The sequence below is a fragment of the Mustela nivalis genome (genome assembly GCF_964662115.1).
Source record: "Mustela nivalis genome assembly, chromosome: 5".
Taxonomy (NCBI): Eukaryota; Metazoa; Chordata; class Mammalia; order Carnivora; family Mustelidae; genus Mustela; species Mustela nivalis.
In genome coordinates, this window is record NC_139024.1 from 55,350,196 (window position 1) to 55,367,043 (window position 16,848).

Sequence of the window (16,848 nt, forward strand, 5' to 3'; positions counted from 1 at the left end):
CTGATGCGGGGCTTGAACCCAGGACCCTGAGATCATGACCTGAGCCAAAGGCAGAGGCATTAACCCACTGAGCTACCCAGGCACCCCAGAAACTGGTTTCTTTAAGACTGAGGAGCCAACTTCAGAGCTTTTTAAAATATAAAATGTAATACAAATATGAAATAGCAATTTTACCACTACTTATTGAAGAGTTACACAGCCCCTGGAAATATGAGATGATGTGCAGTATAAGAAGAAATTATGGCTCCGGATCCCAGCTGTTACTATGGGATTTTTGGCTTTGATATGTCAAACGTGGTGCTAGGCACTGATCACTTTACAACACCCAGAAAATGAATGCTTTTTTGAAGGGTAGAAGCAGAAGCTCAAATGATCATTGTCTGTGGAAGGGACCACATCTTTTCGGAATCGAAGGCAAACAAACAGATGAACAGACAAGGCACTTCCAAGTTGTGATCAACAGGGTCACACAATGGAGAGTACTTGCTGGGGGACAGAAGAGCAACTTTAGTTTGAGGGACAAAGAGATCTAACCTTTGCGAAGGCCTAGCATTAAGGAAAATGGGAAACCCAGTGCAGAAACATCGATTGAAGCTACAACAAAATGTCTGCTCCCAGGACTGGCCTGTGGAAGATCATGTAATATTCAGTACAATCTTCTGCAGGGCAAGGATTCATGTTCTTAGTCTCCCTGCACATTTGCATCACAAATACATACTTATTTTAACACTTTTTTATGATTTTTTTCCTGTTTTGATCCCTCCCTTATCTCTTAATTTGGGGTATATTAGCTAACCTGGCTTCTTGAGCCTTCTCAACTTCTCTTTATCCTCAAACCCATACAAGTTGTGCATGTTATTGTAGAATAATATTGCGTCTTCTGATGGAATGCCTCTTCTAACCCTTCTGACGGCCTCATCTTTCAGCTCAAGTGGTCTCTCATCTGTACCAGTTTTCTTTGATTGGTTCAGATAGGAGATTGTCCCCTTCCCTCTAACATATTGTGGCTCTTTGTAAACACTTCTATTTAGTACCTACTACAATGCATTGAAATTCTGTTTACATTCCTGTTTCTCTATACAGACTTTTTTTTTTTTAATTTTTTATTTTTTATAAACATATATTTTTATCCCCAGGGGTACAGGTCTGTGAATCACCAGGTTTACACACTTCACAGCACTCACCAAAGCACATACCCTCCCCAATGTCCATAATCCCACCCCCTTCTCCCAAACCCCCTCCCCCCAGCAACCCTCAGTTTGTTTTGTGAGATTAAGAGTCACTTATGGTTTGTCTCCCTCCCAATCCCATCTTGTTTCATTTATTCTTCTCCTACCCACTTAAGCCTCCATGTTGCATCACCACTTCCTCATATCAGGGAGATCATATGATAGTTGTCTTTCTCTGCTTGACTTATTTCGCTAAGCATGATTCGCTCTAGTTCCATCCATGTTGTCGCAATTTTGCCATTCTCTATACAGACTTTAAGCCCTTTGAGAATAGGAACCTTCTTACTAGCGCCTGGTTCACTGCATAATATGTAGTAGGTTCTTAATAAATATTAACTATTACAAAAATTTCAGCATTCACTGAATAAAAGAATGAATGACTATAAAAGGATTGATTATATGACAACTCTAGGACCACACTGATTAACCTAACTAACTGAACTCCCTTACAAGTCGGGATATTCATAAGAAATTCATGTCACATTTTTCAAGTATGAAATATGCTTAGAAAGCTGAGGAATCAAAGAAGGAAATCAATACTTGAAAAGAGGCAGAGACTTAAAACTTCTTGATGTTTAAATCATGTAAACCCGAGTCAGAAGAAAAAATGTAGAATTAAAGAATGGAAGTGTCCTTAGAAAACATTTAACCAAACTTCCAGAGAGAATCTAGGCGGTCTTTTCCATAGCCTCCCACAGGGTTGTTGGAAAAGCACCAAAATTCAAGCGTCCCAACTCCCAATTCTGTGCCATTTTCTCTGCTATCACTGTTGTGACAACTCCCATTTCCAATGCTTGTGCATCCACCATAGAATGCAGATAATGGGCTTCTCTTGTTTTGCTCTCATGAATAATTTTCAGCAACTTTCCATTGCCCTGCTGGGTTTAACCTTGCAAAGGACATCTGGTCATGCAGCAGAGAATCACCCAGTACCTTTCCAATATCCTTTCAGTCAAGCAGTCAACAAGTTATTTACTGAGCTGTTGCTGATGTGCCCAACACAGGGCTAATATGATAGAGTTGGCTGCTTTTAAGCTCAATGCATCAATTAAATAGCACTTTGCATGATTTTGACTTGGCATACTTCGAAGGACAATATTTTTCAAGGCCACTGTGAACTCAGTAATGGGAAGCTTACCCAGTAATTAATTTTACATGGAATCATGCGTTTTGGACTGATCCTCACTGTAGGCTTTGAGGCTGTCTACACAAAACATCCAGGACCAAATTCTGTCCTCAGATGTTCAAAGACCACGTCCATCTGGTCTTTACATTTTATGACTGAAACTGAATACACAGAAAGCAACTGAATGAGAAAGACATTTTTCTCAATGTGAAGTTTGAATAGTTCATTGCACTGAAGATTGAGGGCCAAGAGTGTAGTGGGAGTGAAAATGACCACCAGGAGTTTGTGACAATTTTTGCTGATGTTTTGGCATCAAAATACCTTATCCTTTGTGACTCAGTCTTCACTTGAAATAAAAAGAGATGGATGAAACCTTTGGATAAGGGACTTCCCTGTAATTCAGTCCATCAAATCATACTGCTTAGGTAGTGAGCCTGATGACTTGTTACCAAGGGGGACTGGTTGCCTGGCAGGAGTGGCAATACAGGGGTATAACCATATCCTGAACTTGAACATATTTATATTTGTAAAAACTACATTTACCTAAAATTCACATTCACCTGGGCATCCTATATTTTTATTTGTTAAATCTGGCATTTCTAAATCAGGACCTTCCATCTATTGGTTACTTTTAGTCCAAGAAAGAATTTTGTGTGTTTTTGCAGGACTGTAGATTCCAACCTGCATAGCTACGTGCATTAGTCAAAACTCACCTCACAGTAGAAGGTCAGGCTCTTGGGTAAAGCTTGGATGGAAAACTTCCTGGGAATAAGCTTTAAGGGTAGCATTGCATACTGGTTAAGAAAATGAGTTTGGAGTCAGGGGGCATGAGTTTGAATCTGGGCTCTGCTGCCACTAGATATGTGACTTGGGGCAAGTTAGTTAACTTTCCTGTACGTTAGCTTTTTAATTCATGAAGTGGGCATGATAGCATCTAACTTAAAGTTGTTGTAAAAAACAAAAATGTATGTTATACGTAAAGTGCTCAGCACATCAAAATGTAACTAATATATAAACATTAGTTATTACTATTTATAAGACCCACATAATTTCTGGGTATTTATTTATTTAATATTATATTCATTTTTTGAGAGAGAAAGAGAGGACAAGTGGGGGGCAGAGGCAGAGAGAGAGGGAGAAGCAGACTCCCTGATGAGGAGGGAATCCCCTGTGGGTTTGGATCCCAGAACCCTGGGATCGTGACCTGAGTTGAAGACAATCAATTGAGTCACCTAGGTATCCCTATTTTTTAATTTATTTTAAAAATTAATCTTAGATGGCTTACATGTGATATTAAACATAAGTCACCTATTTTTAATTAATTCAGTATATAAAAGGGATACTTAATTATATGTTCCTGAGCATTTATCTGTTTAATTAAGCAATGTCATACATATTTTAATTACATGACATGGTACATAGACCCAATGAAGTCTATGTCACTCAATTTTGGTCAACTTCTATTGCAGTATTACACTAGTGGAGTGCTCCATGACAAAGATCCAAGGTAAGGTAGGAATTTTAAAAATTAATTTAGACATACATAAAGCAATCATAAGAGTAAGTGACTTCACTAAGTCCAGGTAAATTTTAGATTCAGCAACCTGTTATCTCCTGCTCTAAGAAATTGCCAAGAAAATGTATGATGACTCTAATATCAATGTGAGATCAGAAAAAAAATGTGAGGCGAGTTCCCAAGCTTTTCATGAGAGTGGACTAAAAATTTGCAGAGTAAGAAAACTCTAGACATTTTAGATAATGTCACAAGTTTAATTCAATATGATCATGTCATTAAATTGAACAGTATAAATATAATTTAGAATTCTATCTTTAGTCTATGTAGGGGGACTCATTCTACTCAATTGTTTAGTTTTTAATAAGCCAGACATAGTGACTTTTTTCAGCTTCATTTGAAACATAAATGGAAATGAAGATATAATTTCATTTATATGTAAATGAAATTATATCCAGTTACACAGTGATTGCCAACTGAAATTGGGAAAAAATAAGACATTTCAAAGGAAAAGAAAATTTTGAAGAGGATCTACTTAAAATGTATAGCCAGTTTGATGCCTGCATGGTTGAGGCAGGGTTTTTGGCCTGTGGCACACTTGTGATTATTTAGGTGAGTAAGAACTTCAGTTCTAACACATATTTTCAGCAATGGTGTTTGCTAAGGACTCTGCAGCATTGTGGGGTGACATGTTCAAGTCCCGAGACTCCCCAGGGAAAACTTTAGTGATGATGCTTCCAAGATGGGACTAGATTTCCCTGTGCAGAAAATCTTCAAATACCAAGTCCCATCTAATCATGGAAGAGGCACAGTTGCTGGCATTGAGAAACTAACCACTTAAAAAGTAGTAAGGTTGACATCCATGCATATGAAAAAACAAATACCACATAGAAGGGCTCACTGAGTGTTTGCCTGTTTTCATGGCTTTCATGGCCTCTGTCTTTTGCCTCCTAGGATTATGTCTTCCACTGTAATTACTTTCAGTGCTTTCACTAAGAGGTACCTGATTTGCTTCAACCCAGTTCTTGAAAAGGAAACAATGACAAAAAGCCTAACATAGATAGGTAAATTTCTTTGAGGACCTTTGAGGCAGAAATGTGGCCTATTTTTAAGTGCCAAGAGAGCAAAGGATGACTACTTAGTGAATTCCATGTTTGTTTGTTTTTGTGAGTTGTGTTGTTTGGAATGGACTGCAAAGTTTTTTTTTTAATTAATTATTTTTATTAATATATAATGTATTATTTGCCTCAGGAGGTACAGGTTGGACTGCAAAGTTTTAAGCAAGCTGTTATTGCTTTTACCGGGATAACTGTAGCAACCTAACTATTCAGTCTTATCAAGATTCATAGAAAATAAAGATGATTCCTTATCTGCTGATACTCTCTGGGAAATTTAGATGAGTTCCATCATTTAATTTCTTTTTTGAAGGCTCATGGAAACTATATAGACATTTGTTTGTGATCCAGTACTTAAGCTTGTGCTTTCATAAGCAAATACAAAGAAGATGGCCAAAGCAAGAGGCAAATGTTGTAGACCAGATAGCAAGAGACAAGAGCAATGTTGGACTTTCAGCAGATTCAGAAGGAGCAAAAAATTTCATACATGTATTGAGTGAAAAACTCCAGGAAATGGCCATCTTAACCCAGTACATTTCTTATAGTTAAAATAAGAATGTTAGGCAACATCTATTTTGTTCTATTCTCCAGGACAATGCTATAATTGTATCAGCCTAGTCAACAAATCTTTTAATAATCATAAAGTATCTGGAATACTAAAGTATATCAAATTTTTGTACTATTTTAACCAACAAAAAGAAGATTAAGTGCATTTTATTTACCTTAATTCATAAATTTGCATTGGTAATAAAATTTGGATTTGAAACAATCTTTTCTTTTAAGTTCTAAACAACTTTCCTTTTTTCCTACAACCCTCTTCGTTTACGAGGTCAAGTTTGAAACAGAAGACCTGAACTAACAGGCCTTTTCAGTGTGGTCTGGTAAGGGGTGGCATTAGGGATATATATTACAAGGGACTGTGGAGTAAAAGATAATTAGGAAGAATTGCTTCGCAAATGGAAATTGAGGGGAGTGGAACTAAATAGATTTCGTCTAAAGGAAAATTATGCCAATTCCAATCAAAGACTCCATAGGAGTCTTTTATTTGTATGTTTCATGTTTATAATAAAGTCATACTGGATCAAGAAAAAGAAGAGAGTGAAGAAAATGTGAGAATTGGCATTGTCATATACTAAAACCTAAAGCTTTAATAATAAATACTGTGATATTGGCCCAAGAATAGAATAATGAAATGGAATGGAAATCTTAGGCTGACTCTGATAGTTATAAAATGTTAATATATGATAAATACAAGCTTCTAAACAATGAGAAAGTACAGATCATTAGTTCATGGCACTGGGATAATTAACATTTGGAAAATAAGAAAGTTCTAAAGCCTCATTCCATATATCAAAATAAAATCCAAATGGGGAATTATATAAAAGGAATAAAAATGCAAGCAAATGAGAAGAACAATGGCTGGATATTTTGGTGAGGAATTTCTCTGAAAAATAACACCTTTCTTGCCCCCCAAAGTGAAGAAAAATACAAATTATATCTCCCAAACTTCCATAAAACAATACTTATCAAACACAAAATTAACAAATGACAAACCAGTAAATGTTAATGACACATAACAAAGAATTCGTAGCCTTAATACATAAGCCAGCCATTTTCCTCTTAACGTCTAACATTCTTTCCCCTCAGTCTAGCCCACTGTCTGGCACAATGTAGACAATAAAAATTTGTTGAATGAATAAATGAATTACTGAAAACATAAATATCCAAATAGAAAAATATAGGTAAAGAATTTGGAAAGACCACTGCAAAAGAAGTATAATGATTCATAAATATATAAGAATCTCTAACCTTACTAGTAATAAAAGAAATGCAAATTAAAATGCTATAACATAGTCTGTCTCTTAAGTTAGCCAAAGCTGATATAGTTAATTGCATCTGAAGAGAATAATGAACTAGATTGTGCAATTATAAATTGTTATAAACTAGAGATTTTGTTATATGAATCAAAAACTTTAAAACTTCTTTTTTTTTTATTATGTTATGTTAGTCACCATACAGTACATCATTAGTTTTTGATGTAGTGTTCCATGACTCATTGTTTGCGTAAAACACACAGTGCTCCATGCAGTCCATGCCCTCTTTAACACTCATCACCATGGTCACCCGTGCCCTCACCTGCCTCCCTTCTAAAACTCTCAGTTTGTTTCCTGGAGTCCATAGTCTCTCGTGGTTCATCTCCCACTCTGATTACTTTATTTTTAAATAAAGTAATTTTTTTCCTTTACTTTTTCCTTCCTTCTCCTAATGTCCTCCATGCTATTCCTTATGTTCCACAAATAAGTGAAACCATGTGATAGTTGTGTTTCTCTGCTTGACTTATTTTACTTAGCATAACCCCCTCCAGTTCCATCCAACTCTATGCAAATGGGAGGTATTCATCCTGAGTGCTGAGTGGAAGGTCTCAAAATCTTCCAGTGAGATGAAGGGAAGCGCAGAGACAGAGGTCCGTTTCTCCAGAAATGTGGGAGACTGGGTGGAGGCAGCCTTCCTAGGTATTCTGCAGGGAGAAAGCATGGCTGTTGTGGAACAGGACAAGAGAGACAGTCAGCAGGGTAGGAAGTTTTCTGTTCAGCATCAGTCCAGGCCCCAGTTTCCTATGCCTCTTGTAAGGACCTGGGGAATAGGGCTGGGGCAAAATGAGGGAAGTTTGGGAACCATGGGAATGCAATTCTTCTCAAGCAGCCTGGCCCAGGTGGAGGAACCAAATACCATGGAGTGGATTGAAGAGTGTCCACCCACCCAAAAACACATGTCCATCTGGAACATCTGAATGAAAATAGTTTTTGCAGATCTAATTAGTTAAACATCTTGATGATACAATCAAGGCTTGTGTCTTTATAAGAGAAAAGAGAGGGAGATTCTGTCACAGAGGTACACAGGGAAGAAGACCATGTGAAGATGGAGCAGAGACTGGAGTCACAAAACGAGGAGAACCTGGAACCACCAGAAGCTAGAAAAACCAAGGAAAGACTCTCCTCTAGAGCTTTCCAAGAAAGGACCATTCTGCTGACACCTTGATTTTGAACTTCTGGACTCCAGAACTGTGAGAGAATACATTTCACAGGTTTAAAACCACCTGGATTGTATTGATTAGTTTTGGTAGTCTCAGGAAACAAATACACTCTGGTGAGATGATGAAGTCAGGTGAAATCCAGAAGAGTAAGGAAAACTCCTGATCTCCTTGGTGGTGAAGTCCCTCATGACTACAGTTCTGTCCAAGACTCTTGCTCTGCATCAGTGTCCAGTGTTTGTGGCACTTCATTTATATGACCTTCTTTAAGTTATGAGTCTTGCATTGAGTGGTGGTCTCATAGAGAGGGTTAAACTAGGCAGCACAGAGATTGCCCTTTATAGTGTTTTGGCAATGGGAGCAATGGTTTTCCTGTTGATTTTGGTAAAGAGTTTCTAATGTGGCCTTTAAGAGGAGGTAAAGGCAGAAATCTCTGAGAGATTTTTGCCTTTACCGAACTGGGCTGTGAAATGGGAATTTTGAGATCCAATAGCCTCTTCCAAAGCTCTCTGACAAAGGTTGGCAGGAGAAAAAGCCCAACCCTCCAGTGAATGTTAAAAGATACACTTCCAGGGGCACCTGGGTGGCTCAGTGGATTAAGCCACTGCCTTCGGCTCAGGTCATGATCTCAGGGTCATGGGATAGAGTCCCGCATCGGGCTCTCTGCTCAGCAGGGAGCCTGCTTCCCTCCCTCTCCCTATCTCTGCATGAGATACACTCCCATGCAATTCTTTAATAATTCAGAGATAAGAATGACTTATAGAAATTCCCATTTCTCTGTGATTACTCTTCACAAAGGAAAATTCCCAAGCAAGACCTGCTATGTACTTTCACTGGATTAACAATTCAAGAAATAGGAGATTTCAGAAAATTTGATGTCCATATTTAGGATTCATCAACTTAAAGAAATCTTAGTATGAACATTGTTTATAGTATAACAGGGAACAATATGATCTCATAACTTTGCAGTGGTAGTCACTGATGCTGAATGGATCCTGCTACTAGTAGTTTATTTATGGCTGTGCTATAATCTTAAACAGAACACAGAAAAGCAGCTACTGTTATTTAGTTACTAGGCATAAGCACAAAGGTTTAGGAGCTTTTCAGGCATTATTCATTGACAATAATCTGTAGCCTGTTATGAACAATGCTGCATGCTGTGCAAATATAGCAAGACTGCCTTCATAAATAATGCCAGAAATACTAGCTGTGCCATGGCAGTTAGAATATATTGAAGGCAAGTTAATGTGTGAGGCCCCCGGGTTTGCTTAATTGTATGGACCCACTTAGCCTAGGCAAGTGAAAAAGAGTGCCTTAGCTCAATGCAAATTTTGGAGTCTATCATACAGCCCTTCTCCCTGCTGCCTTCCAGGCTTAAGATAGATCTTTCTAATAATGGTGCAATTTCCTTGACTCTCACTGAATTTTATCTTCTTACAATATAGACTATTGTCCTTATTTTCTCTTTTTGTAAGAATAGAAATTTTGTGTTTTCCCTTCTTGTAATTATCCTCAACCAGCAATAGAAATAGATTTTTAGCCTGTCCAGAGATGTCAACATCTGCTTATTTTTAGGCTGTTTAAATGCATAGGTGGTAGGAGTATAAAACCTTTGGTCAATGTATGCAAAGTAGCATTACTCATACTCACCCCCTCAAGCCATAGCCCTAAGATGGGACAATGAGATATAAGATTCTGGGGAATCCTTTCCAGAATGTGACCATGCAGCATATTTGAAAGATAAGAGGTTTCCATAAGATCACCGAAGACAAGGGTGATTTGTTGCAGATCACTCAAAATGACAATGTGGTAGGCAAAATAATTGGCCCATCACAAGATGTTCATGCCCTAATCCCTGGAACCTTATGAATATGTTATATTACATGGCAAAAGAATATTGTAGATGTGACTAAATTAAGAAATTTTAGATGAGATTATTTTGAATTATCCAAATAGGCCCATAAAATCACAGGAGAGGCAGGAGATTTAGTGTCAGAATGATACAGCATGATAGAGATTCAACTGGCCACTGCAAGTGTTGAAGATGGGAGGGGGCTATGAGCCAGGGAATGCAGGCAGCCTCTACAAGCTGGAAAAGGCGAAGTAATAGATTCTTCCCTAGAATTCCCAGAATGAATATAGTCCTTTCAATACCTTGATGTTAGCCCCATAAGACTCATTAGATTTCCAGAACTAACAGATCTCCAGAACTACAAAATAATAGCTGTTGTTGTTTTAAGTCAAGTTTGTGGTACTCTATTTACAGCAGTGATAGGAAACTAATACAGAACAAATAATAAATAATTCATACTGTCACCTTTATAAGAAGGTGACCAAGTTCACTCACTGAGTTACATTGAGAAAATATTTACTGAATGCCCACTAGGTACCAAGCATTGTGCTTTGGCATTGGTGGCATATGACCATTCATTTATTCTCAAAATATTTAGTGCCTATTAGGCACTGTTCCAGAGGGTACACAGAGGAGTAAGATGGATAAGATCCCTGCTTTCACATAGGTTATGCATTTGTATAGGTGAAGGCAGATAAGGACAAGTAAATGAATAAAACCATTGCAAGTTGTTACAGAGAAAATTAAACTTGGCTAGGTGATAGAGATTAATTTGGGAAAAGCTCCTTCAGGTCAGCTGGACAGGGAGACCCTGTCTGAGAAGGAGGAGATGACATTTGAGCTGAGACCCAAAAGACAAGAAATTGAAGGCCCTTGATAAGCTTAGATGTGGACAGAGGATGTTAAAGAAAAGGTAAAAGCCTCAAGACAGACTTGAATTTTGCCAAGTGTGGGTGACTGAACTGGGCATGTGAACAGAGAGCTGTGTGAATGAAGAGATGGTTGTGGAGAGACAGATCACTCGGAGCTTTCTGGGCTGTGATAAAGAAGGTGGATTTTATTCTAAGAGAAATGGAAACCCAGTGGAGGTATTTCAGCATGAGTGTCATGAGCTAATGAATGTTAGTTTATTAGATGGCCTTGACATAATTAAAGGCTTTTGTAGTATTATTCAAATGCTGACCTTAAAGGGAATTTAGAGATCAAATAGCTCAATTCTTTCTTCTTAAAGAAAACCGATGCCTACCTGGGGTCAACACTTGTCTGGAACACAAATCTGTCTCTTGTCATTAGTTCATATGATTTTTACCATTACCACCCACCACCAATACACAAATTTACTAGTTTTTATTCCCCTTTTTCCTCTTTTTAAGTGAAATCACTCAGGAACCAAGATTTATTGTACACATAATGAAAGAATTGTCACAACTCGTGGAGCTGGACTTGGAAATTGTTGGAAAAACTCCATGAGAAATAGACCCTGTACTGTGTTCTTTGTGACCTTCTATTCATGAATGGTTTATTCTAGGTCATTCATATTGTTTTATTAAATAAGTTATTTCTAGTAACAGCCTGCCTAACCTTTGATTTTTTTCTTTTTACTTGCCAAAGAGAAAAGGATTAGCACTGAAAATTGGATGCTTGGCAGTTGCTAGGCACCAAGCAGACACTCAGGAAGTGGCCATGAAACACAAGACGATTTAAAAATAAACAACCATTATAATCTTTAACCACAATTCCAGAGAAGCAGATTAAGTTATCTGATTACTGGTATTCTCTAGACATTTAATAAAAGAAATGGGATAATACTTTTGAACTTGCTGTGTTCTAACTGTTGTGTCTACTTAATATAGTTGTTAATATATTTGTCAGGTTTACTGGCTGGAATCATGGACAGTTGTTTGCAAAGCAAAGTAAAATTGATGCCATTTTATTTATTTATTTATTTTTTTAAAAAAGATTTTATTTATTTGACAGAGAGAGATCACAAGAAGAGAGAGAGAGGGCGGGGGAGAGGAGGAAGCAGGCTCCCTGCTGAGCAGAGAACCTGATGCAGGACTCAATCCCAGGACGCTGGGATCATGACCTGAGCATGAAGGCAGAGGCTTAACCTACTGAGCCACCCAGGCAGCCCCAAATTGATGCCATTTAAGTGTCAGTGAAGTTAGTTGGAGGGTTTCTTTAAAGAGACCCTTGTAATCTGAGTAGAAATGGAGTAAATAACTTATTCATTCCATTATCTCTGGTGTTCTTTTCTACCTTCAGGGAGAGCTTCATGCTCAGAACTTCACCCTTCTGACCCTCTGAACTAGTTAACTCAGGCCTTGAGATGTCAGCAGCTATATTCCTTTTCTTTCAAATAATTCTCTTTGCATTTATTACTTCCCTGAGAGAAAGGCACAACCTCTCCCCTAAGCTCTGTGGAGCCCTAGTAATCTCTGTCATAAATAATGTCAGTTTTGTGTGCTGAATTCTGAACCTACAGTCATAAACTGCAACAATGAATGAGATAGACCTAACTCTATCAGGAAGAGCAATGATCTGATAATGTGTTACTTTGCAGAATTAGCAACATAGATTGATGATACAAGGCAGAAATATTCAGTGATTGAAAGCACAGCCTCTAAAATCAGGCTTCATAGATTTGAATCATGCTTGCCATTTATAAGTTATAAACCTTACACAAGGGACTTCTTCCTGTTTTTTCATCTTTAAGAAGGGAAAATGATGGTGACTACTTATTCTTACTAAGATTATTAAAAAGGCTGATGTTTGTAAAGCTTCTAGAAGAATTCCTAATGTAGTAGATATTATGTAAATTATTTGATTAAAAAAGTAAAATCCAGAGCTTTCATCAAAATTATCTTTCATAAAAAACATATTTAATCAGATCTTAGTATTTTGTCCCCTTTCTTTTCCCATTTTTTATACTAGATTTGGAAAAAGGAACTATTTGTTTTCAAAAGGCAGACTTTATAAATAAAGAAGTAAATATATCATTCCTATTTATAGCAAGTCAATTTTTGCTTTGCACAGTTCCCATATGCATGAATTTCAGCTACCATGGTTTACTAATACCAGTCCTTTAGAAACATGGTTCAAATTTCTATCTCTATAGCATATGAACCGAATAAGTGCATATGGTACAAATTTCCTGCTAGCTCTTCAGTCTACTATCATTATGCCAATAACAGATGTGCATTATGAACAGGAACAAATCGTGTCACTTTTAGAATTTGTCTGCACATCTGTTATTCAGTTCACATACAGACAGCAAAGCATGTAGTTGTGTTGTTTCCTTGTCTCTGAGTGATAGACCTAAAGTGACATTTTACACAAATGGATAATTAACAGAGCGAATTTGCCAACGATGATGAGAGTACAGTGAAAAGATAAGTGATAGCAAATTGAATTAACACAAATGGAACTATAGAAGAAATGGCCAACTGTGGGAATGTTGGCATTAGCGCATTTGATAGACTGTAGACACGCAGTTGGAGAAACTTAGTGAAAATACTTAGTGAAAAAATTTGGTGAATGTACCAAAACACATGAGGAAAGTGATTGTGACAAAAAGATAAAGCTGTCCTAAAAAAGGTAACTTCTTCACAGTAAAAGAACTCTCAGAGTTGTTTCACAATATTGAAAGCACAAAGGCTAAAATGTTTGAAGCTGATCAAAATGTAGAAAACTCTATGACAATTCCCCAAAGCAGGAAAGATACTCCTTTGTATCTTAAGTTATACAACTACAAGGAGAACCCAAGTACTGTTCAAACTGTTCCTGATGAAAGTACAGATAAATAATTTTAATTCTCAATGGTTGAAATATTTTAAATTAACAAACTCTAAGTAAATATTATTTTTACACATTTTTTTTTTACATTTTCCTTTATTTATACACCAAAAGAGTTTCAAAAGTTTGACAAATATCTTTAAAGGTCATGGAACAATTGTAATTTTTCTCATCAGTTAAGATTCCTCTGTATGGTCTCATCTTACATAGCCATTTCTGTGGTCCTACATTACCACGCAAAATGAGGACTACCTGTACTATTTTGGGGGCAATCCTAATCGAATAAAAGGAGTAAGAAAGATCATCTGAGAAAAATTATTATGCTGTTTGGGCAAGAGCCTTGAAAACAAACTTTTTTTCAAACACAGTAAATTATACTATCCTTGGGATGTTTTTTGATCCAACTTTAATCACCATTAAATAGTGTCACAAAACTTCATCTGTTTGGATTATTCAGAACCAAGGATTCTCTAAATAGATCAAAATACCTGAAGTCTGCATTCTCATTTCCTGGCCCTATATTTTTCACAGGGAAGGAGTCTTTTTCCTTCAGCAGTTCAAGAGAGCGTGTCATTGGACATAAATTATATGCTCAATATAGAACTTGAATTGTGTAAGATCTCACACTAAAGGGCACTGAATGTCAATGTTCATCTGAAATAACACAGAAAGCATTATAGTCATTTTATCTAACTTGAGAAAGAACACAAAATTTAAAGTTCTCTAAGTAAGCATCAATTTTATTTTGATATTTATAGACTCCTGAGGTTCTTAAATTGAAAACAAGCCTAAATAGTTTGGTCATCTGTTTCCTATCCATTTAAATGTAACACATTGTATTTAAGAGTTTCTGCACATTTTAAGGATTACTTATATGCCAGTATCCTTAAGAGTGTTCCTTCTTAATTCAGGATTTTGTAATATTAACCCTGACCTTTTCCAATTGAGGCCCAATCAAAGAAAGATTTCCTCTACATTTCTTGGAACAGAGCCTCCACTTCTATATCCTCTCCTGAGAGAAAGAGATAGAATTAGAGTCATAAGAATATCTTCATGATTACTACTCTTCAAGTGGTAAATGATCAGTAAAATTTAGAGGAATCAGAGGATTCTGATGGAATCTTGGCTCTGGTTATTGACACTTGTTGCTCATATCCTCTTTTCCTGATACTTTCCCCTGGGAAGAGTCTCAAGATTAGTTCCAGTCACACTTTGGCCTCATGTCACTTGAATTGTCAAAAGTCAGTTAAAAATGATCAGAGTATTCTACATTCTAAAACATAAAAAACACATGGGAAATGTCTATAATTGCAAATAGCTCTCAATCTCATAACATGTCCATTTCCAATCAGAGGAAGGGAAATGCAATAAAATATATTCTAGCATAAATTTAATAGGCAAAGCCAAAAATGTCTACATCATGTCTTGTTAGTAGTAGTGTGGAAAACCAGTCTTCCACAATTATTTGCTTCTGAGAGTGTAAACTAGTGTATACTTATATATAGGAGGATACACCTGTATAAACATCATTTTATCAGTGTCCATCAGAAGTCAAAATGGGGGACACTTTTTAGTTATTAACTTCACTTCTTGGACTTCTCTAACATCTTGAATATTTTTGAAATGATGTGTGTATAAGAACATTCACTAAAGAATCATTTATAATACTAAACAGTTGAAGGTACCATGTAACAAGATATTAAAAATTACATTTCTATTAAGGTGCCAATAAAATGAGCTTTAAATACTAAGGTAGTTCTAAAATGGATTTCCTTTTGCAAGGCTTACAAAGATAAAATGTTTTAGAAATGGTTTGGGACCTATTAATCCAGGTGAAGGATTTACAAGAAAGGATCAGAGACTGGAGAGAAAACCTACAAGGGAATTATTTCTAAGAGGGAGAAGAAGAGATATGAGAGCATTCTAAAGTGGGTGCCACAGAGAGGACTACACAGAAATGTGTTCCTTGAAGTTAAATGTTACAGACAACTTGGTGCCTGGTCATGCCTAAGAAAGCTCAAGTGCCTTGTGGTCATACATTGAAATGGCTGTGTTGGAGTCAGAACTCTGTTTGTTAGAGCAAGGCATCAGTATTTCTTATAGACAGATGTAGCCTGCAGGGTAGTGGATGTAGTAGGTGAAATAATGGTCTTTTAAAGATGTCTATGTCATAATCCATGGTACTTGTGAATATATTAAGTTACATGGAAGGGAATGAAAGTTGCAGGTAGAATTGATGCTGGTGATCATCTGACCTTGAGGTAGGGAGATTATTTTGGATTATCCTGAACCCAATGTAGTAGAGAGTTTAGATTCAAGAGTGTGCTGAAATATAATGAGCCTCTGTCAAAAGGGAGGGAGAATTTGGAGTATGCCTGGGTGTGTGCTTACTTAGCTGACACCAAGATTTGTGTGAGAATCCCAGGAAGAAGAGGAAGTAATAGCGCACACAGCCACACAGCTTGCTGTGAGAGAAAGGCATTCCTTCGCTTTAGCAAGGTGACTTGTTTGTGTCAAGAAGAAAAGACAAGGAAGCAGCAGTGATTTTAGAGTAGTTAGGAGCAGGAGCAGGAGAAACCATCGGGAACTATGCAGTGCACAAAAGCCCATGGCAGGTAGCAGAAAGCATTAGGGTGGCAAGATGCAACTGTGACACCACAGACAGGAGAGACAGAGGAGAAAGAAGGACATGATAACAGGAGTGGCTTTGACAAAGGAGTACCATTGGTCACCCCAAATCAAGGGATTCATCCACCAAGACATTCAGAAGCACATGAACAAAACCCATTTGACCTTCCTTCGTGAGTCTGGGGAAACTGGCTCATGGAAGAGAGGATATGGCCTTCGGAAACTCTGCTGGAAAAGGTGGAGTTTTAAAAAAATAATGTTTTTTAAACAATTTTGAGAATTCTTCAAATCTCATTTAGTGTGATTTGGGCAAATATAAGTAAAATTAAAACCAATTCAGACTTTAGAAAATGAACTCCTGTTTTATCTTCCTTATCAAGAAAAATTTCACATTAGAAAGAGTAGAGTCACTGCGGTTATGAAAAACACCAAATAACAATAGGGGTGAAGAGATGATTACACCGTATTTCTTTCATTATAAAAAGTTGCTGATATGTTTGTGGAGCCATTATAAATTATCTTTGAAAACTTATGGAAAGTAGAGGAAGTTCCTCAGAAT

The 16,848-nt window shown here is 37.0% G+C and overlaps 1 long non-coding RNA gene across 3 annotated transcripts in view; it reads left to right on the forward strand.

The window, feature by feature from the left end:
• Nucleotides 1–16,848, forward strand: part of LOC309864654 — a 251,154-nt gene that overhangs the window by 179,597 nt on the left and 54,709 nt on the right. The window lies entirely within an intron of this gene.